At 39.2% G+C, this 22,836-nt stretch overlaps 1 pseudogene; it reads right to left on the bottom strand.

The window, feature by feature from the left end:
• Positions 1-16,318: 16,318 nt before the first annotated feature.
• The window catches only part of LOC149185279 (protein DETOXIFICATION 16 pseudogene), a 48,819-nt pseudogene continuing 42,301 nt past the window's right edge, over positions 16,319-22,836 (bottom strand).

The raw sequence follows: 22,836 nt of genomic DNA, 5'->3' as shown, positions 1-22,836 counted from the left end.
AAATGTACCAAAGAAAGGGGAATATTTGGTAGTTAACAAAGTTTTGTTAAAACCAGCAAAGGAAGTTGTTGAACCAACACAGAGAAAGACTTTGTTTAGAACCGTGTGCAAGGTTCAAGGAAAATGTTGTCAAATGATAATTGATAGTGGTAGTACTGATAATTTTGTCTCTACAGAAGTGGTGGAAAAGTTGAAATTAAAGACAAAGAAACATCCAACACCTTACAAGGTGTCATGGCTTCAAAAAGGACATCAGTTGTTAATGAATGAAAAATGTGAAGTGGAGTTGCAGTTGGGCAAATACAAAGACAAAATTCTGTGTGATGTGATGCCTATGGATGTGTGTCACATATTGCTGGGAAGACCTTGGCAGTATGACAAAGGAGCTATGCATGATGGGAAAAAGAACACATACAAATTTGGTAAAGATGGTATTAATCATACATTGCTACCTATGGAAGAAGAGGATTCATCAAGAAAATCTGATCCAAAGACTCTATTGCTGAGTGGAAAAAAATATTTGCAACGGATTGAAGAGGATGAGGTAAATTTTGCATTGATTTGAAAACCCAAGGTAATAATTACTTCCATTAAAATTTCTGATTTGCCAATTGAAATTCAAGAGATGTTGGAGAATTATTATGATATCATTGTAGATGATTTTCCTAATGAGTTGCCACCCATTAGAAAAATCAGTCATCATATAGATTTGATTCCAGGGGAAAATCTACCAAATAAAGCAACTTACAGGATGACTCCCACAGAAAATGAAGAAATCAAGAAACAGTTTTAGGAACTGTTAGATAAAGCACTAATTAGAGAGAGTTTGAGTCCTTGTGCAGTGCCAACAGTGTTGAGTCCAAAGAAAGATGGAGGCTGGATAATGTGAACTAATTCAAGAGCCATCAACAAAATAACAATAAGGTACAGATTTCCTTTACCTAGAATTGAAGATTTGATGGATTGTGTAAGTGGAGCAAGATATTTTACAAAACTGGATTTAAAAAGTGGGTATCATCAAATAAGGATTAGAGAAGGTGATGAATGGAAAACTGCTTTGAAAACAAATGAAGGACTGTATGAATGGATGGTAATTCCTTTTGGGTTATCAAATGCTCCCAATACATTTATGAGGCTTATGAATGAAGTGTTGAAAGAATTTATTGGTAAATTTGTAATAGTATATCTGAATGATATATTAGTTTACAGCAGATCTAAAAAGGAACATATGAGACATCTGAATTATGTCTTACAGAAGCTACAACAAGAAAATTTATTGTTAAATTTAAAGAAATGTTCATTCATGAAGGAAGAGTTGGTATATTTGGGCTTTGTTGTTTCTGCTAATGGATTAAAGATGGATCCAGAGAAGATAAAGGCAATCATAGAGTGTCCTTCACCGAAAAGTGTTTTTTAGGTAAGAAGTTTACATGGTCTTGCTAGTTTTTATAGAAAACTCATCAGGGATTTTAGAAAGATCAATGCTTCTATTATTGACACTATAAAGAAGGATAAACGACCATTTAAATGGATTGTTGAAGCAGATAAGAACTTCCAACTGTTGAAAAGAAAGATCACTGAAAAACCTATTTTGATTTTATAGAGTGTCCTTCACCGAAAAGTGTTTTTTAGGTAAGAAGTTTTCATGGTCTTGCTAGTTTTTATAGAAAATTCATCAGGGATTTTAGAAAGATCAATGCTTCTATTATTGACACTATAAAGAAGGATAAACAACCATTTAAATGGATTGTTGAAGCAGATAAGAACTTCCAACTGTTGAAAAGAAAGATCACTGAAAAACCTATTTTGATTTTGCTTGATATTAATAAGCCTTTCCAAGTGAAATGTGATGCTAGTGGAGAAGCTATTGGTGATGTTTTAAGTCAGGAAGACAGACCTGTAGCTTATTTCAGTGAAAAACTGAATGAGTCAAAGACAAAATATTCTTCTTATGATAAGGAATTTTATGCAGTTGTATAGTCATTGAAGAAGTGGAGACATTACTTGATGTCTAAGGAGTTTATACTTTATTCAGACAACCATGCATTACAGTATATTATGCAACGATCAAAGCTTAGTAAGAAACATGCAAAATGGGTAGAATATCTTCAATGTTTTAATTTTTTATTGAAGCATATAAATGGCCAATCAAAAAAAGTAGCAGTTTCCTTAAGCAGAAAAAGTATCTTAGTTCAGGAAAGTCAAATTCAAGTGTTGGATTTTGATTTTCTTAAAGAATTGTATGAGAAAGATTTAGATTTTAAAGAGGCATTTCAAGCTTGTAAAAATCTTGTTTTCTTAGAGAGAAGTAAGTGGCTGGATTTTTTCTTGCAAGAAGGGTTGTTGTTTAAAAGAAATCAGGTGTGCATACCAAATTGTTCTATGAGAGAAAATTTAATCAAGGAGAATCATAGTGGTGGACTTGGAGGACATTTTGGTGTAGACAAGACTTATGAGCAATTGAACAGGTTTTATTTCTGGCCGAAGATGAGATATGAAGTGGAGAAGTAAGTGAGAAATTGTAAAGTTTGTTAGTATGCAAAAGGAAGGAGCCAAAACACAGGTTTGTATGTTCCATTACCTATTCCAGATAGGCCTTGGGATATGGTAAGTATGGATTTTGTTTTGGGTTTACCAAAAACTCAAAGAGGAAATGATTCAATTTACGTTATGGTTGACATATTTTCTAAAATGGCACATTTTATTCCATGTTATAAAACCAATGATGCTACTCACATTGCTAATATGTTTTTTAAGGAGATTGTAAGATTGCATGGGTTACCTAAGAGAATTGTTTCAGACAGAGACACCAATTTTTTTGGTCATTTCTGGAGGACATTGTGGAAGAAGCTTGGTACTAAACTGAGTTTCAGTTCAACTTATCATCCTCAGACTGATGGACAGACTAAAGTTGTACACAAAGCTTTGGTAATATTCTGAGAAGTCTTGCAGGTGAACATCCAAAACAGTGGGATCAAATTTTGGCACAGGCTGAATATGCTTATAATGATTCTCCTAATAGGAGTAGAGGACAGAGTCCATTCCATATAGTTTATGGAATGCACCCAAGAGGGGTTTCTGAATTGAGAGACTTGGGAAAAGCTGAAATGAGAAGTGCTAAAGGAGAAGATTTTGCTTCAAAGTTTCAAGCAATACATGAACAGGTAAAACAACAGTTATAGGATAGCAACAAAAAGTAAAAGAGCAGAGCAGATTTGAAGAAGAGAGAAGTTAATTTTAAGGTTGGAGATTTGGTTTTAGCACACCTAAGGAAGGAAAGATTTCCAAAAAGGGAGTATAACAAGTTAAAATTTAAGAAAATTGGACCATGCAGAGTCTTAAGGAAATTTTTTGCAAATGCATATGAAATTGAATTACCCCTTGATATTGGAATATCTCCAAATTTCAATGTCGCTGATTTGTACATGTATGGAAGTGGAAATGTAGAGGATACAATAGAAGATAAAGAAGAACAAGAGGTTGTTGAGATTTTCTGTTTGTAATGAAATAGGAAAAATCTCAGCTGATGACAACAATAGGAATTCAGGTCCTAGATTAACTCCAGGTTGTTGGGAGGGAGTTAATGCCTCCTATATTTGATGTGAGGGAATTAATGAGGCTGTTAGATTCTCTAGGCTATATAACAGGCAACCATTCGGATGTTTGCTAAGAGAGTGTGAGGATTTCTTGATGTAATCTCCAATTTAAATTAATAAATTCCTGATGCCTATGTTTGGTGGACGTAGCCCAGATTGGTTGGGTGAACCACGTTAAAAATTGTCTCCTATGTGCTTGATTGTTCTGCTGTGTTAATTCTATGTTTATTTAATTGATTTATTGTGCCTTTGAATTCCAACAGAGGTTGATTGAGTAAAACAATTACCTACAGCAAAGGCATTGCAGTCAGAGAAGATATTGGATAAGAGAGTGTTTAAAAGGACAAGAGGACAGGAGTATTTTTAGTATTTCATCAAGTGGAAAGATCAAGCGATTGCTGATGTTACCTGGATGACAGATGCCATGCTACAGAAGTTGGGCAGTTCTGTAGAAGAGCTCATGGACAAGAGCCCATGAAGAATTTTGTCCTCAGGAGTCTGATGCAGGAGCATGAGGCTTGGAGACAAAAGGCTTCAAATTTTATTCCAAAAATACAAAAAAAGTTTACAAGCAAAGGAGTGGGATCCTTTAGCTGTCACTTTACAAAGCTTTCTAGATAGGATTTGAGCTAGAATTCAAGGATTTGGATTATCTTGTAATTAATTCAAGTAGTTAGGCTTAGTTGAGATTCTCAAGGAGAATATCATGCAGATTAGATAGGATTAGGCAGTTTCGATCCATTGATTTAGGATCTAGTTGTTGTATGTACAGGTATTTATGTAAGTTTTGAATTAATGTAAAGGGATTTGGTTGTGGAGGATTAGACTGTAAAATTTGAAGTCTCTTTGTGTCTCTGTGTATTCTACACATGAATGGTCAATCTCGGAGATTTTAAATTTCCTTCGAAATATTTCTGAATACTGTTGATTTCTAGTTTGGACTCTTTAGAACTAGATTCTGTATAATCTTGTGTTATCATGTTTAAATCTTCACTCATTGTGTATTAAATAGTCTGGATATGTTTTAAGAAATATAACTTACAGACAGGCTAAACTTGGTGAAACGAAGAAAACCCCGACAAAATTCGTGAGAACCCCATAAGAAGATCTAAACTGTCTGATCGACAGGAAATAGATCTAACAGTGATCCCGTTCTAACAAGCGTGGACGTTAATTCCAAAAACAGACGCGATTAATTATAAAACTGAGTTAATAGCTCAGTTAATTGTGACTGTCTGCTTGAAGGAGTCAGATCCAACAGTGATCGCATCGAAAAATGCACGGGGGTTAATATAAAGTTCAGACGTGATATTTTATCGAGGGTGGTTTAATTCAGTTGAATTCTGAATCGATCACAGCCGTTCGTTAAGAAGGGATGAGATCCGACGTATATCTCTCCGGAATATGCACGCGGGTTAACTTAAATTTCGAACCCGAGAAGGCTATGAACTATAGTGGTATTTCCTTTCGGTTTCATGGGAAAAGTGAAGGTTTGACATATATCGGGTAAATTAACCCGTTATGCTATTTTAGCAGAATATCTAAAATTAGAGGTTGATGACTAATACTCCAAAGGAAACCTGAGAAGAAGTTTTGCCTGAACTTGAAGAGATTGTTTCTGGTTTTGAACGATTATATTTAACACCTACAACCAACCCACCATTGTGGAAGGATACAATGAAGTTTCAAAATGCTTTATTTCTCCTTTATAGCTTAGAAACTCGATTTTTTGGCTTAATGGTTGAATGACATCATTTGTACTTTTACAGAATGACTAGGTGATGTGATTTGTACTGTAGCATCATTTCTTCAATAGGAAATGTTACTTTGATTCTATTTTTGAAAAATGTATTCCCTAATTTGCTAACTCCCATGAAGATGACAAAAATGGATGACATGACTCCCTTGTTTGATATTAATGACTGATATAATGATGAACATCCAATGTATATCCAGACCATGACATATATGGTGACCCACTAACTCTTTTGATGACCTAGGACAAGGAATGATGACATGACCATGATGGGTGATGGTGACATTGAACAAGTGGAGGGAGTAGCAATGATACCTAGACAAATGACTTTGGGACCTTTTGACAACTAGAAGAGATGTCAAATTTTATTTGAAAATATAATAATTTGACCCAAGACTTTATAGACAACATGAAAGAGTAAATTTGATCAATGGGACTATGGACACTAACAGATCCTGCAGTGGCTACCCACAGGAAAAACATGTTCTTCCAGCAACCTCACTGGAAGCGTCACTCCCTTTAAGGTACAAGTTAACTTTGACATCCCCATATTTGAAGGTTAGATAGATACGAATGTCGTAAATAAATGGTTAAATCTTCTAGAATGATATTTTTTGGTTCATGATTTTTCCAATCAAGAAAATATCGCTTTGGAAATCCTTAAAGTCACCCCCCACATCAAGGACTGGTGGGAAACTTACTATGAGAAGAGGGATGAAAGTGGACCCTCACTATTCTCAACCACACCCACCTAGAATTCTTTTCGGGATTGTAGAAATTTCACCGTAGATCACCTGATAATGCAATATACTAAAGCAAAATACTTGATCTACTTCTAAAAACAAACTTGCGGAAGCTTAATTGATTTTGAGCAAGGTCAAATAGAACACATATAACAGATGAAGAAGAAATCAAGCACACGTGAACACAGAAGAATACTCTGGGGAAAGCCTCAGCTAAAAAACCCTAATCTCTGTATTATCATACAAGTGGAAATATCTCAGGATTATATAAATATTTAGCTCACAAGCTATCCAGCTCCCAGTACAATCCCTCACTGCTACTCATAGGGAGAATAGACAAAACATATGCCTTCCTTCAGTCCTCCAAGCCTCCTATTTCCTTTCACAGTTTCTCTTAGGTCCTCAAGTTGCCACCTGTGTGTAATTACCTCACATACTGCTCACTAACCTCTGAAATAACTGCGCAATCCTCAAGGAAATAATTCCTTCTGCATGCAAGAGATATCCTCATGAGAATATTCCTGCAACTAATAGTACATTGTCCCATCCTTTGATCTCAACTAGGTCTCTGTCTGAACTGACATGCATGAGTTATTTATGAGAGAATATGCAGTTATCTGAAGTACACTAGTTGCATGCATGCATGCATTGACTAACTGAATTCACAATCAGTTCCACAAACTGCTGGAACTAATCTAACTGGACTTAACTCAGTTAACTGAGTTAACTAATTACAACTCAAAGTACAACTCATCCTGATCTCCTTAATTAAGGGATAACTTCCTCAATCAAAGGGATAACTGTTGCATGTCTTCACATAGACTTCATGTTTGATTTTCTCCAACTAATTAACGCAAGATGAATTAATTAATTATTTTAAAAACAAATGCTAAGATCAAATTCAAATTTTAATTCGCAATTTTAATTTAGGGACTAATTAAAATTGGAATGTATCCCGAAATGCCATCTATAGGAATGCTATTTTTAGCATTTCTTGTTGTTATTTTCAACACTCCCTCTCATCAAGAAAGGGATTATCTGTCACCCCTATCCTATCTCTGTGGAACTTGAATTTGCATTTTGACAATGCCTTAGTCAAAATGTCTGCATCTTGCTCCTCCGTCGAAACATATTGCAACAACATGATCCTCTTCACCACATAGTCTCGAAGATGATGATACCAGATATCGTTGTGCTTGGACCTGTCATGAAATATTGGATTCTCAAAGAGTTTGATACAAATATGATTATTGCAATAGATCACAGTTGGATCCATCCTCTGATCAAACAATCCAACTAGAATTTTTCGCATCCAAATGGCCTCACATGCTGCCTGGCTTGCAGCCATGTATTCAGCCTCTGCTGAGCTAAGTGCAACTGACCTCTGTTTCCTGCTGTACCAAGAAACTGCAGCTGAACCAAGGTTGAAAATTCCTCCTGAAGTGCTCTTCCGATCTGATGGACTCCCTGCCCAATCTGCATCTGTGAAGCCCTGAAGCTTCACTCCCTCTGTCTGTCTGTACCATAATCCATACTGAGATGTGCCTCTGAGGTATCTCAACACATGCTTAGCTGCCTTCCAAAATAGCTTGGTAGGTTGAACCATAGCTTGACTCAGTTGGTTCACCGCAAAGCACAAATTTGGTCGTGTGTTCACTAAATACATCAATGAACCCACAAGTTGCCGATACACAGTAGAAGCTACTACCTCACCTAAAGTAGCATCCTCCTTCCTCCAGTTACCTGCTAGAGGAGTCTGCATGAGCTTTCACTTCTCCATGTGGAATCTCCTCAGTATCTCATTGGCATACTTGCCTTGAGACACAAACGCTTTCGCATCCTTCTGCAACACTTCCATGCCTAGAAAGTAGTGCATGAGACCCATGTGTTTCATCTCGAACTCTCTTGCAAGGTCCTCCTTGCAAGACATGATAAAATGATCTTAACCTGTCAATATCATATCATCAATATAAAGAACAATGATCAATGGCTTACCTTCTACCATGATGTGGTATAAGTTCACATCTGCTTCATTCTTTGTGAAGCCCAACCCGGTGAAGTAGTTGTTGATCCTGGTGTACCAAGCACGAGGTGCTTGCTTCAGCCCATACAAATCTCTCTTGAGTCTGCACACCTGCGACTCATGATCGAAGGTCTCAAATCCTTCTGGCTGCTCTATGTACACCTCTTCCTCAATCTTGCCATTGAGGAATGTAGTCTTCACATCCATCTGATGGATCTTCCAACCCATTTGTGCTGATAGTGCCAACATCGATCTAATAGATGAGTACCTTGCTACAAGAGAAAAAGTCTCATCATAGTCAATCCCCTCGACCTGTGAGAAACCACGGGCAACAAACCTTGCCTTATGTTTCTCCACACTACCATCAGCTACTTGCTTTACCTTGTAAAGCCAATGGGAACTCACCACTGACTTATTCTCCGGCCTTGGAACAACATCCCAAACATTGTTCCGAACTATGGAGTCATACTCCTCCACCATAGCATCAACCCAGACTGGCTGCTACATTGCTTCCTCGAAGGTATATGGTTCGGTATCTATACATTCCCCAACAAGGGCCATGTAACTAGTGTACCGCTCATGTGACCTCCTTTGTTTGCACTGAGAAGATGGCTCTCCCACATTCTCTCTCTCATCCATAAACAATCTGTCAGCTTCCCTTGAGCGTTTTAGCCCATCTCTGGAAGACTCTGCATGAGTGGATGTCTCCACTCCTAGATCCTCTGAATGCGGCTGCTCCGCATCAGTCTGAGGCTCCTCCTCCTTAGGAACCAAAATTTCCTCCTTTGCATGCAACTTGAGCTTCCTCTCAAGGGAAACTCACATGGCCTTTAGCTCATTGAACTTAAGATCTCTGTGAACCACTGTCCTCTGACTGGTAGGCAAATACACCCGATATTTGTGGGGAGTATCAGTGTACCCCACAAGTATCCCCAACTTTGTTGTTGGCTCTAGCTTCTTCTGAGCATCCTTGGTCACATGGCAATAAACCGATGAGCCAAAGATCCTGAAGTGACCCACATCTGGTCTCTTCTCGGAGAAAGCCTCCTCTGGTCTCTTCATCCAAAGTATGCGATGCAGGCTTCTATTCTGCAAGTAAACCACTGTATTGCATGCCTCAGCCCACAAGTGAAGTGGTAGGCCTTGGTCATGTAGCATCGCCTGAGCTTCTCCCACAATTGTTCTGTTCTTCCTTTCGGCCACCCCATTCTGCTATGGGTTATGGGGTGCCATCAACTCCCGTTTAATTCCTTCTACTGCACAGAAGTCCTTAAACTCTTGAGAGACATACTCTCCACCATTGTCACTTCACAAGGCCCTGATTTTCTTTCCAGATTCTTTCTCAACCAAGGCTTTGAACTCACAAAACCTTGAGAAGGTTTGATCCTTCTTCTACATGAAATAGATCCAATATCTATGAGAAAAATCATTAATGAAAATAACATAGTACCTTTGTTTAGCGGTGGAGGCTGTCGAGAATGGTCCACACACATCTGTATGAACTCACTCCAAGATTTCTCCAGCTCGACTGTCTCGATCCTGAAAGGAAGATTTTGCATACTTACCCAAGGTACAACCTTTGCATGTATCCACTTGCTCAAGTTTACCCTTGGGAAGTCCGATAGAAATCTGCTGCATGATCTTCAAGGCCCCATGGTGCAAGTGGCTCAATCTTCTATGCCATATCTCACCAATATATTGGCTTTACACCAACTCTGCTTTGGAACTCAATGCAGCACAGTCATCTACCTCTAGCTTGTAGAGATTCTTCACTCGAATCCCAATCCTCTTGGTCTGTCCCATTGTGATGTGTCTCAAGAATGCCTTTCCTTTACTGAAGACTACATCATAGCCTTTGTCTTCCAACATTGCGACGGATACCAGGTTCTTCTTCAGTCCAAGCACATACTTTACATTAGTCAGGGTGAGAGGAGCTCCATGCTCCCTCTGAAACACAACTGTGCCTTCACTTGAAACACGGTACTTTCCATCATCGCCCATCTCTATGCGCATCTGGAGGTCCTTCTCCTCCAAGGTACTAAATAAACTCTTGTCGTCGATCATGTGGAATGAGGCCCCACTGTCTAGGTACCAAACACAACCCACCATCGATGAAACCATGCATGTGATGAGGGTAAAATGAAATTCAAACTATGAGGCCAGTGCCTCACCATCTGATCCTTTCGAGGATCCCTTCTTGGGTTTCTTCTATGGACAATTTGTTGCATAATGGCCCACCTCATGACAATTAAATCATTGCACTTTAGATTTGTCAATCTTCTTCCCACCATGGGAAGAACTCGATTTGCAATGGGAAGCCTTACCTTTCCCTTTCCTCGCCTTACTCACTAAGGCTAGATTTTCTTCATCATCATGCTTTGATGAAGAACCATCTCTAGTGCTTCTCCTGATCTCCTCCTGCATCAGATCCGACCACAATCATTCCCAATCTAGCAGTTTCTCTCTTCCATTTACTGAGTCTTGGTAGCTACGCCATCCCTTAGGAAGACCGAGGAGAGCAAGACTCACCATGTCATCATCGGCTGTCGTGATTCCTACACTTCCAAGCTCATCCATACAGGTGGTGAGCTTGTTCAGATATGTAGAGATCGTGTCACCCTTTTCACACTTGATTTTCCGAAGCTTGTGTTTCAGCGCCAGCTTCCTCTGATCGTTGTTGTTCTAATATAGATTGTTCAATGTCTTCCACATTGAAAACGGTGTCTCCTTCCCATGGAGACTTGAGATAATATGGTCTCAAACTCCCTCCAGAAGAATCCTCCTCGGTCTAGCCACACATTTCTTCCATTCTGCCAATTCTTGGGAATTAGCAGCTGCTGGCTTGGGGACTTCTTTATCAATGAAGTCCTTCAAACCATTGTCCTCTAATACCGCTTCCATGTGATCCTTCCAGGCTATATAATTCGAGCTGCCATCCAGGGCATACTTGAGTCTCAAACCATTGAACGCCATTGGTGAACTTTGAGATGTGATAAGAATTCGATTTCTATAATCAAGAACTTCAACCTTCGAACTTCTCCCTTCTTTGTATACTGTTCTCCGCTTTGATCACCTTTGCTATGATACCATGTAGAAATTTCACCATAGATCACCTGATAATGCAATATACTAAAGAAAAATACTTTATCTACTTCTACAAACAAACTTGCGGAAGCTTAATCGATTTTGAGAAAGATCAAATAGAACACATATAATAGATGAAGAAGAAATCAATCACACATGAACAAAGAATAATGCTTTGGGGAAAGCCTCAACTAAAAAACCCCGATCTATGTATTATGATACAAGTGGAAATATCTCAGGATTACACAAAGCTTTAGCTCACAAGCTATCCAGCTCTCAATACAATCCCTCACTGTTGCTCATAGACAGAATAGACAACACATATGCCTTCCTTCAGTCCTCCAATCCTCCTATTTCCTTGTGCAGTTTCTCCTGGGTCCTCAAGCTGCCACTTGTGTGTAATTACCTCACACACTGCTCACTAACCTCTGAAATAACTATGCAATCCTCAAGGAAAGAATTCCTTCTGCATGCAAGAGATATCCTCATGAGAATATTCCTGCAACTAATAGTACACTGTCCCATCCTTTGATCTCAACTGGGTCTCTGTCTGAACTGACATGCATGAGTTATTTATGAGAGAATATTCAGTTATCTAAAGTACACTAGTTGCATGCATGCATGCATTGACTAACTAAACTCACAATCAGTGCCACAAACTGTTGGAACTAATATAACTGGACTTAACTCAGTTAACTGAGCTAACTAATTACAACTCAAAGTACAACTCATCTTGATCTCGTTAATTAAGGGATAACTTCCTCAATCAAAGGGATAACTGTTGCATGTCTTCACATATACTTCATGTTTGATTTTCTCCAACTAATTAACTTAAGATGAATTAATTAATTATTTTATAAACCGCTGCTAAGATCGAATTCGAATTTTAATTCACAATTTTAATTTAGGGACTAATTAAAATTGGAATGTATCTCGAAATTCTATCTATAGGAATGCTATTTTTAGCTTTTATTCTTGTTATTTTCAACACTCCCTCTCAACAAGAAAGGGATTATCTGTCACCCTGACCCTGTCTCTGTGGAACTTGAATTTGCATTTTGACAATGCTTTAGTCGAAAATTTCTGCAGGGATGCCATCAAATAACAGTATTACCCTGTTGGAAGCTATGAGGATAAATCATGAAGTGGACCATGCTGCAACGGGGAAGGGACCAATATGTGCCAGAGTTCACAAATATTTTTCATACCCTTCACACGAAGTTGGTTATCAAGGATTTTGAGTGAAATTTGGTACTCAATAACTGCAACTGTCTACACAAGTACATCTAGGATGAGATAGAGTTCCTAAACATATCCTCGCTTGACACTGCCTATCGATACACTATCAAGATCGAGAAGAAATTTAAACAAAATAAGCGAGACTTTGATCTTTGAATCTAAAGTCATGGAAAGGCAACCCCAAACCACAAAACAAAGGGCAAATCCAAGGCGAGGTGACCCAATACAACCCACCAAAGCCGCAAGCAAATAACAACACCTCAAAGAAAAAGAAGGATAGGGGAAAATGGTGCGAGTTCCATAAGATCCCCACTCACAACACAAGTGAGTGTCAAGCCAAGTAGTCACTGGTGGCCGAGCTGAAGGCCTCTAAATCAGATGCATGTTCTAACTCTGAGTTAGTTGCTGACAAGGGGAATGAGAAAGGAAAGCAGATTATTGACTCAAAGCCCAGTGCCACCGTTTCCACCACCAAGATCCAGAAGGATGAGCCTGAAGATCCATAGGAGGGGAAGTGCCTCTTCCACTCACAGAAGTGGTTGAAGTGTTATCTAATGCAATTCATTATCGATAACGAGAGCTAAGAGAACTTCATTTCACCAAAGGTCATGAAGTGGTTGGGCCTACCGACAACAATGCACCTGTAGTCGTACACCATCGGGTGGATTCACCAAGGATGAGATCTCCAGGTCAGCCAACAATATTTCCTTCCCTACAACATCAAGCCCTTCACATATGAGGTACTGTGTGATGTTTCTCCTCTTGAAGTTTGTGATGTATTATTAGGCCGACTGTTATCACAAAACCAGTACTAGGGGGCTGCAACTAAGCATGGTCTCATGTAACTATTTCAACCTATCTTTAGACCAAAGATTAGCCTCTTTGATCAGAGAGGGCTCTCTCAAAACTCTTGATAAAATCCTTCACACACTAGATGGCTAACTCTTTATTTACTTATGAAAACATAACTGGTTGGAAACACACCAAAAGATATCTCATTGGGCTATGGAGTCTATAATATCAAGTAGACAAGAAAAACACAGTGATCTCATAGAAATCAAGGCTCTTAGCATTACAAGTCAAACATATTCCACCACACATAGCTTGCTGTATACACAGGAAGTCAGAGCATATAATTATGAATTCTGAGTGATTGCATACAACAAAACCATAAAATAACATAAGGTATAACACATCATCACTTCATTTGACCATGACAATCCTTCGAGAATCTTGAGAAGAGAATAACTCTGTTTTACTATTACTGTCAAAAAAGGTCTTACAGTGGCCCAAAACAACACACTTTTTCTATTAAGTATCCAACCCCTTCTACATCTCACCTTGGCCCATATATAGGCAAGCAAACTAAAACACCTCGAGCTTCCTCCTCCAGCATGAGGGGAGCCTCGAAGGTGGCTATTAATTATTCCTACATGCTACTCACTAATGCATTAATTACAAATATGCTGAACTATAATTACACACTATCCTAATCAAAATAAAATACTAATTTCATTCTCCTCGTATGCTTGATGCTTTCTTGAATGCTTTAACAGCTGTCCTCCTTCAATTAATCTGATATAGCTGAGCTACAGGTGCAATGGATGGTGATTTAGGATGTTTAAGAGCGCTGGTAGCTCATTAAATGACCGGAAGGTGTGCTCCTATTATAATGGTTTCTGTCTCCCAACATTCTCCTAACATATAGCAGTCTGCTCCCAAATCCTTTAATAACGCCAAGTATGGAGTGATGCCAGGTTTCTGATGTGCTGTAGGTGGTCTTTGATAGACATCTGTTCCTTTTCCTCAAACCCCCACTCACCGTGTCACACTAGTTGCTCTGCGCTTTTAAAATCATCATCTACAGCAGTTTCGTAGCGCGCTACGAAACTGCTGTGTGATTTAAAAACACAGTCCCCCTCACTGGTTTTCTGCTAACACTGTGCTACATTTATTAATGATCTTCCTCATTCCAACAAATGAACAACAATTTGCAAATAATCCTGTTTAGCTGCCAGGCTTCAATGTCAATAGCTTTTCCTAAAAACAAACTCAAACAGCATGCTCGGATTCCTCTGCTTTCTGGAGATACTTTTAGGCCTGCCGAAAGGTTCTTGTAAAACTTATGAAATTCCAAGGTATCACCTCCAGCCTTGCGGACTTCAACCATAAAAAGAGAAGAAGCTACTTCAAATACCTCTGTAGCTACATTCAAATGACCCTTTCTTCCAGTCTTTGAACCTTGCATCTTCATCTTGTAATTTCTCTTTTGCACCAGAAGAAAACCATGAAGGGCATGTAAAATCTGATTTATATATCTTGTTATACAATGTCATAAGGCTTGGATCATCAAAAGGCAAGTAACCTGCTATTAAAACAAATAGGATGACACCACATGACCACAAGTCTGCAGTTGCCCCATCGTATATCTACCCTTTTTCCAGCCACTATAGTGAGCAAATGACTGCATATGGAGGTCATCATTCAGAGTAATAACATCAGCAATTACATGCAGTGTTCAACAGAGATTTAATAATTGCTTTTCACCTCCCAACACTTGGGTATACTCAGGAAATCAACAAAAAGGTACTACAGTATTTAATCTAGCAAATTTCAACCCAGAAATGACAAATTCGTGGCACCTTCAGATCTGAGATCAACATGAAAATATCAGTCCCTAAGACAGATTTTTGGCCCACTAGTTGTAGTAAATTCGACCACAAGTTCAGCTCCAAATTTTGAAGATAGACTTGGCACAAATTCTTGAAATGCAAGTAAATCATTTGTCCTCCTCTAGGGTGTAATTAGCTGATCGAAACCTTGCTTTGAAAGGCAGCAATATGGACAAATATTCCAGAACTTGGCTGAGCGAATGATTTCTAGGAAGACCCTACACGGTCTCTCCAAAATTGGCACAACAATTCAACCTCAACTCCCTAAAAATGCACTTCAACTTCAACTACAGGAATATTACTTCATTCTTGGGATCTAAAATAATTAATTAGCTCTGCCTCCTTGAAGCAAACCGTCATCCCTGACTTGTTGAGACAGTGCACTTAGGCCAAAATCTGATACTTTAAGATTTCCATATGTATCCAGAAGCAAATTTTCTGGCTTCAAGTCCCTATGGTAGACACCCCCCCATTCGTTTCACCAGAAACGGATCCAATTCTTATGCTGCTCGATAGCCGAGGGATGAGCATCCATGGAAATATCTTTTCAGTGGCAGGCGCACCTCTGTGTCTTATTTGGAATAACGCCATTATCTAAACCGCGGTGAGCTAAACAAAAAACATCGCTCAGCACATCATCCTTATAAGTAGCATCTGTCGTGATTCTGGTGATTTTGCTAATGCAGGTGGCCATCAGAAGTGCCACATCTCAATCCCGGTGTCAATGGCGATCTTGTGGCAATCAAACCTTTATAAAGACCATTTGACACATGGCATTAATCACTGAATTTCATAAGAGCACTCTCATATCTTTAATATGCGCATTAATGCTGAACCAACATGCTTTATAATATTTATGACACTTGCATTTATATCGGTCATCTTAAAACCCATGTGCCTTGAAGAAACGGCTACAACGCATTTCGCATAAGCCAGGTGATTACGATAGCTCCAAAACATTTTTGTTTCAGAGAGTAATATCAAGAAGGAGGCGCTGTGTGTCCCAGTCTAAAAAAATGTGATCCCCTGCAGTAATAAACACAACGCTGCCTCTCTGTAACACTTGGAGTATGAATGCGAAATTTTTTGAAGGCGCTCACATTTAACCAAAACCTGATCAACTTCTTTTGGGTGCTCCCATATATCCTTTTCTGTGCAGCAGTGATAAATTTTTGATAAGATTTTCCTTTGTTAGCGCAATGTTCTTAGCAACAGAACAGGTGCTCAAATGCCGAAGGTCCCCTGCCGCCAGCATGCAGTGCAAAGGCTAAAATGACAGCTATAGGCATGCCAACCACATAGTATGCCCCAAGATTTGCATAGGCACCCAACGTTTGCCATCCACATCCTCTAGCAATACCTGATAGAACACCTTGGATGGCATCCATAAATGTTGAGGGTACAAGCAGTGGCATCATGGTTGAAATGCATTCAACTACCTCTACTTCATTGCTATAAGCATAGCCCCATACATCTCTGATAGAGAATAAAATATATCCTATCATAAGAGCCTCATTGACTGCCATACAAACCCCGACACACACTGATAACTGTGCAGTGCGTGAGCGTCCAGCTCCTAGTTCATTGGAAACTCGTGTACTTACAGCAGCACCCACGCCAAAGGGGATCATATATGCAACTGCATCAGTGCTAAGACAGATGGAGAGAACTGATATCTCAAGTTCAGGCTTAGGTAACAAACCGGAGAATAGAACAAGCATTTCAAAAGACCAGTATTCCAAGCAACGCATTACTGCAGATAGAATAGTAAGCTTAAGAAAATTTGTAATGTCATATAAAGCTTCCCTTGAGAAAGATGTCCATGTCTTCTTGCATGCAGGGGAAGATTTAACATAAATTGATAGAAGTGCCACATTTAGCCAATTGGAAATGCTATTTGAAAGCGCAGCCCCTTTATTACCTAATCCAACTTTGAACACCAATACCCAACAAACGGGAACATGAACTTTATCATAAATATTTTTCAAATCTTTCAATCCATTGTGGCGCCCTGCTTTGTGAAAGAAGTTACAGATTGTGAAAAGACAATCCCAAATATCAAACACTCTATGACTTATAAAATTTAATAGATTCTTTGTCTAGAGGATTCAACACAAAATCTCCTGCAAGTCTCCCACATTAGTATGTACATCTTTCACAATCACCCATGAGCCAGAATTCAGAGATAACTCCCTTAATGTATTTGATGGCAATCCTACAATAGTTGCATCATCATAAGGTGTCTCCTTGAACATACTGCCACTGCTCTCATTAACATTCCTGGAAGAAGAACTCTGTACAATAAGCATGCTAGGATTTGGACCTTCACTGAAAACTCAAACAAATCCCCAGTTTCGTAGCACGCTACGAAACCACTCAAACAGGTAGCGCTGCGAAACTGCTAAAAAGAATTCTGGCGCTGCGAAACTGCTAAAAAGAATTCTGGCGCTGCGAAAACACCCACTCTTTAAGCCAGGCTAAAAAAATTTTAACTACAGCATTTTCAGTGATAACACCGACCATACTTGTGGAAGTGGCATGGTGTGTATGAGTCTAGGCCTCACACTATTATTATTACTTTGGGCAATAATTTGTACAAGATACTGGAGGTAGCACCGCCTACCACCATCTCTTTGATCACTACAAAGCAATGTAGTAAGATCATTTCCAAAATCGAGAATTTTTTTTTCCATATGATTCGCCCTCATGGAAAGAAGAATATTATGGCCACGGCCTCCAGATAAGTATCCTCTGCACGGTAATAGCAGATGGACAAGGTCATGGAGGACATCTTCACCTCACCCACAGGGATGCCTTTACACTGTCAAGTTAAGCACTCCATCGATCTGAACCTGGGCGTGCCGCTACCCAATGGACCAATCTATCGATGCTTTGTTTTGGAGAACGCTGAAATCAGAAGGAAAATTTAGGAGCTATTACAAAAAGGGCACATTAGGCTAAGTTCATCACCCTGTGGGAACCTGATCATGTTGGTATAGAAGAAGGACGAGACTTGAAGACTCTGTATTGGCTATCGGGCACTGAACAATATCATTGTCTAGAATAGGTATCCAATCCTGTGGATTGATGACCTTCTAGACCAACTCAAGGGGACTAAATATTTCAACAAGATTGAATTGAATTCTGGCTATCACCAGGTACCAATCAAACCCTCTGATGTGTGGAAGACTACCTTCAAATCCAAAGAAGGCCTTTTCAAATGGTTGGTCATGCCTTCCAGGTTGATTAATGCCCCCGAAACCTTCATGGCGTATTTGGATGACATCTTGATCTTCAGCCAGATTTGGGAAGCGCACCTCCAGCATATTCAATAGGTCCTCCAAACCCCGTGGAAACAAAAGTTGTGTGCCAATTTAGAGAAGTGCACTTTTGGTATGACCTAGGTTCAATATCTGGGATACATAATTACTGAGCAAGGTTTTCATGTGCACCCAACCAAGATATAATTCATTCGGGATTGGCCAACCCCAACTACTCTAATAGAGCTCTACAACTTTCTAGATCTTGATAATTTCTACCGTTGGTTCGTGTTGGGGTTATCTCATATCACTTGGCCTTTCAGTCAAATCACCAAGGGAGGAGCGAAAGCAAATTCATTTTGTTCTAAATCCCAATAGAAGGTGTTTTCCGAGTTGAAGCATCACCTTTGCTCTACACCATTGCTCACATTACTAGACCTTCAGCAACCATTTGAGATTGAGACATATGCCCCCGCTTATGCTATTGGTACAATTCTTACTCAATAGGGGCATCCAATGGAATATCACAGTGAGACACTTTCAAACATAGTCTGAAAGTATCCCACCTATGACAAAGATATGTATTCCATTGTGAAAGCATGCCGACAATGGAAGCATTACATTCTGGGGAAGGAAACGATCTTCCACACAGACCACCGACCCCTACAGTTCATATAGACACAAGGGAAGTTGAAGAATGATCGCCATCATAAATGGTCCATACATACCTACAACAATTTCATTTGAACATTAAGTACAAGAAGGGAAAAACCAACAATGTCGCGGACTGCCTCAGCCAACTGCCAGTCACGACGCTGACCACTATGCTCTACTCTTGTGGTAATGAGACTTCGGGGTGGACACATCTTTACAAGAGCAATCCAGAATTCGAAAAAACATACCAAGCACTCCTAAAAAGCAAGAAAGTTCCAAATTTTCACCTCCATGATGCACTGTTATGCCACCTGGGACACCTTTATGTTCCTTCAAGAAAGTGTGCCAAGATGATTTGGAAGGAGCACTATGGTCGGGTCGATAGACATTTCGTGCTAGAGAAAATAGTGGCAGTGCTACAAAATTATTTTTATTGGTCGAACCTTCAATAGGATGATGGGAAGTACATCAAATCTTGCACTTCCTGCACCATTGCCAAATTGGCCATCAAAAAGCAAGGCCTATATACTCCTTTACCTACTCCCAGTCAACCATGGGAATCCATCTCCATGGATTACATGTCAGACCTTCCTTCTACTAAGAATGGCAACAACTATGTTTTCGTGGTTGTCGGCAAATTCTCTAAGATGGCCATTCTGGCAGCCTGCAAGAAGAGTATCACAATAGAAGCCATTGTTAAGCTCTTGTTTGAACGAGTCTAGATACATTTTGAGATCCCATAGTCCATTATCTCAGATCAGGACAGTAGGTTCCTAAGTACATTTTGGTCAATTCTCTGGTCAATGTTGGATACCAAGCTCACTAAGTCCACGAATTTCCACCCCCAAACTGATGGCCAAACAGAGATCATCATTAGGATGATCGTACACATTTTGCACATGTACAACTCGAAGCATCCATGCACATGGGATGAAATCCTCCCTTATGTTCATCACAGCTAAAATAGAGCTCTCCATAGCTCAACTTGCTATAACCCTTTTCAAGTGGGGTTGGAATCGAGCCACTATGTTCCATTGATGTGGCCATACCATTTGCAGTTACTCAGGTAGATTCGACTCATGTCCATTCTGAAGCTAATAGGGATAACAACTTCATTGAATGCATTCAAGACATCCGCTAGTAGGTCCATGACATATTGGATAGAACCAATGCTAAGTACAAGAAGCAACACGATCAACATCGGGTGCCACACAAATTCCAGGTGGGTGACAAAGTTTGGCTACATTTGCAAAAGGAACGCCTCGTTAGGCTCCACCGCAAGATTCGCCCTCTCTAATATGGGTCATACACCATCACCAAGGTTGTAGAGGATAATTCATTCAAGCTCAACATTCCATCGTTCCTTGGCCTGCACCCAATGTTCATTGTGTACCGCCTTTGACCATACTTTCCACCATTACTGGACACATCCGACATTGCAAAACAACTCACACCAACAAAGTTAAACCTAGACTGCATGGAACAAGCTACAAATGATCATATCATGGACACACAGATCAAGAACACTCGCCAACGAGTTGTCAAATCAAGCCAATTCCTTCACCAAGGCAAGTGGTTCACCAGGGACTAATTTCAACAGAACTTTCCTCACCTCGTGGAGGCTCTACATGCAATGGGGACCATTTCTTCCTAAGGAGGGAGGAATGATCCAAGTGGATATTGGTAGCCACCTGCCTATTCCACCTAGACCTCCAGTTGATTTCATTGGTTTCCTTGTTTATAGCGGCATTTACTATTTTTATCAGTTTTTCGAGTCCTAAACTTCTAGAGCAGTTTTGACCCCCTAAATTGCATTTTTTTGAGGTCCGCAGTAGGCCCCTAGCTTTGGGCCTGTGACAAATCCTGTATTTCTCAAAGATATATTTCCAACGAGGTATCATATTAACCAAACAGAGATAATATGACCAAGTTACCACCCCAGGAAGTTGCTTGCCCAAATAACCCCAACGAGGCCCACAAACTCTTGGTGTTCCATCCCCTAGGGTTAGGGTTTTGGTTTTTTAGGGTTTTCCATTTTTGTTCAATAATAAAAGGCCCTTGAGCGTCATCGTAACAAGGTTCAGAGGCATGTAGCTGCCACATCTCTTCTCAGAGATAAGCTACCATCGTCAAGATAGTTTATTTCCATTTTGTATGTAAGCATATTTCAGTTCTTTGATATTAATGAAATGAAGTGTTATTTCTACTGAATCTCTATATTTATGGTTATATCTATATTTTTTTGCATTCCTATTTAAATTCAAATCATTCACCATCAGAATGCGATGCACCCTGTAAATTTACAGGGTGCACCATGATCGATGCGAGCTGAACTTGTCAAATACACCACGCAGGAAAAAAATAAATAAAAAACAATGGATTTTTGGAGCTAATTTGCAATTATAATCTACTAAAAAAGTAAATTAGATAGAAACATAGACATTAGCTGGACATTTGCTCGTCGGGGAGGAATAGATGACATGTAAATGAGAAAAACAAATTTCACCACTATTTGACAAAATTCAAAAACCACACACTAAGCATAGGACAAAAAAATGGCGAACAAGAGAAACATCGACGACAGGGTGCTTGAGTGAGGCAAGAATGGCATCGGTGCTTCAGAGCTCTACAACACTGCAAATGGTAAAAATGAAATTTATTGTTGGTAATTTTTTTAATTTAACCCTGTTTTAGTGCATTATTATAACTGTACTGGTTTATATTATTTCCATGTGCACCGCATTTTTTTAAATTAAAAAGCTCTATAGAAATGCTCTTGGTATGATTTCACTGGGGCGTTTAAATACATGAACAACATGGGTGCAGCATGGGCATATAGCACCGAAATGATGAAAATAATTTTACAACCGACATTTTTTAAATTTGACCTTTGTCTAGTGCTATCGAGTATTGTATGCATCGGTGCATCACACTCTCTATTAATCATCGGGGCTTTTAGTGTGCTACATTGTGTACACACCGGGACATTAGTGTACTAGTTTAGCACCGAGTCATTGCCAGAGTATAGCAACAATTGGGCAAAATGAATTTTATGACCAACATTTTTAAAATTAACCCTTTTCAAGTGCTATCAAGTTGTACACGCACTAGTGCACTTTATGTACTTAATGCACATTATTTTTTTATTATTATAAAAAATAGATTTGCCACGGTGCACCATGTGATATTAGGCATCAGTGTGTATATATAGCAATGCACTGGTGCATTAGCTTATTAGACATACATCGTTAAAAAGCATCCGCTAAAACATTCGCCCACCCAACTGCACTAATGACCTCCGCTACAAACGGATTTTGGGTTATTTTTATAAGGGCTTCCGCAAAAACCTCTGCTAGAGGGTCTTTTCCTTGTAGTGTTGAGTTATAATTACTTAGGTAATAAAGCTATCAAACTTCTTTCCTAGTTTTTTCTATCATAAGGACAATTTGGAGTTAATGAAAGAGGTCGGAAAAGAAGAATTTCAACAACCTTTACAAAGTTTTCAAGAGGACAAAAGTCCTATGATAAATAGCCTTCCTATGGAATTATTTTTAGGCTATTATTAAGCCATAAAAATATTTAAGAAGGATGGTGGAAGCTAAAAGAACCATAGGAAAAATGCTTGGAACTTACAACACAATCATTATAGCAATGATCCCTAAAGAAAATAATATGACAATTTTTAAAAAATTAGGCCAATCTATTTATGCAACTGCATCTATAAAATCATCTCAAATGTTATTACTAGAAGATTGGAAGGTATTTTATCAAAACAAACATTTGGAGAATATTTTGGGTTTTTTAGAGGG

This window comes from Pinus tabuliformis, chromosome 3_2 (genome assembly GCF_031772625.1).
Source record: "Pinus tabuliformis cultivar Carrire ecotype Pingquan chromosome 3_2, CPIR1, whole genome shotgun sequence".
NCBI lineage: Eukaryota > Viridiplantae > Streptophyta > Pinopsida > Pinales > Pinaceae > Pinus > Pinus tabuliformis.
Note: the sequence above shows the minus strand (reverse complement) of the source record. Positions and strands in the feature narration are given on the sequence as shown.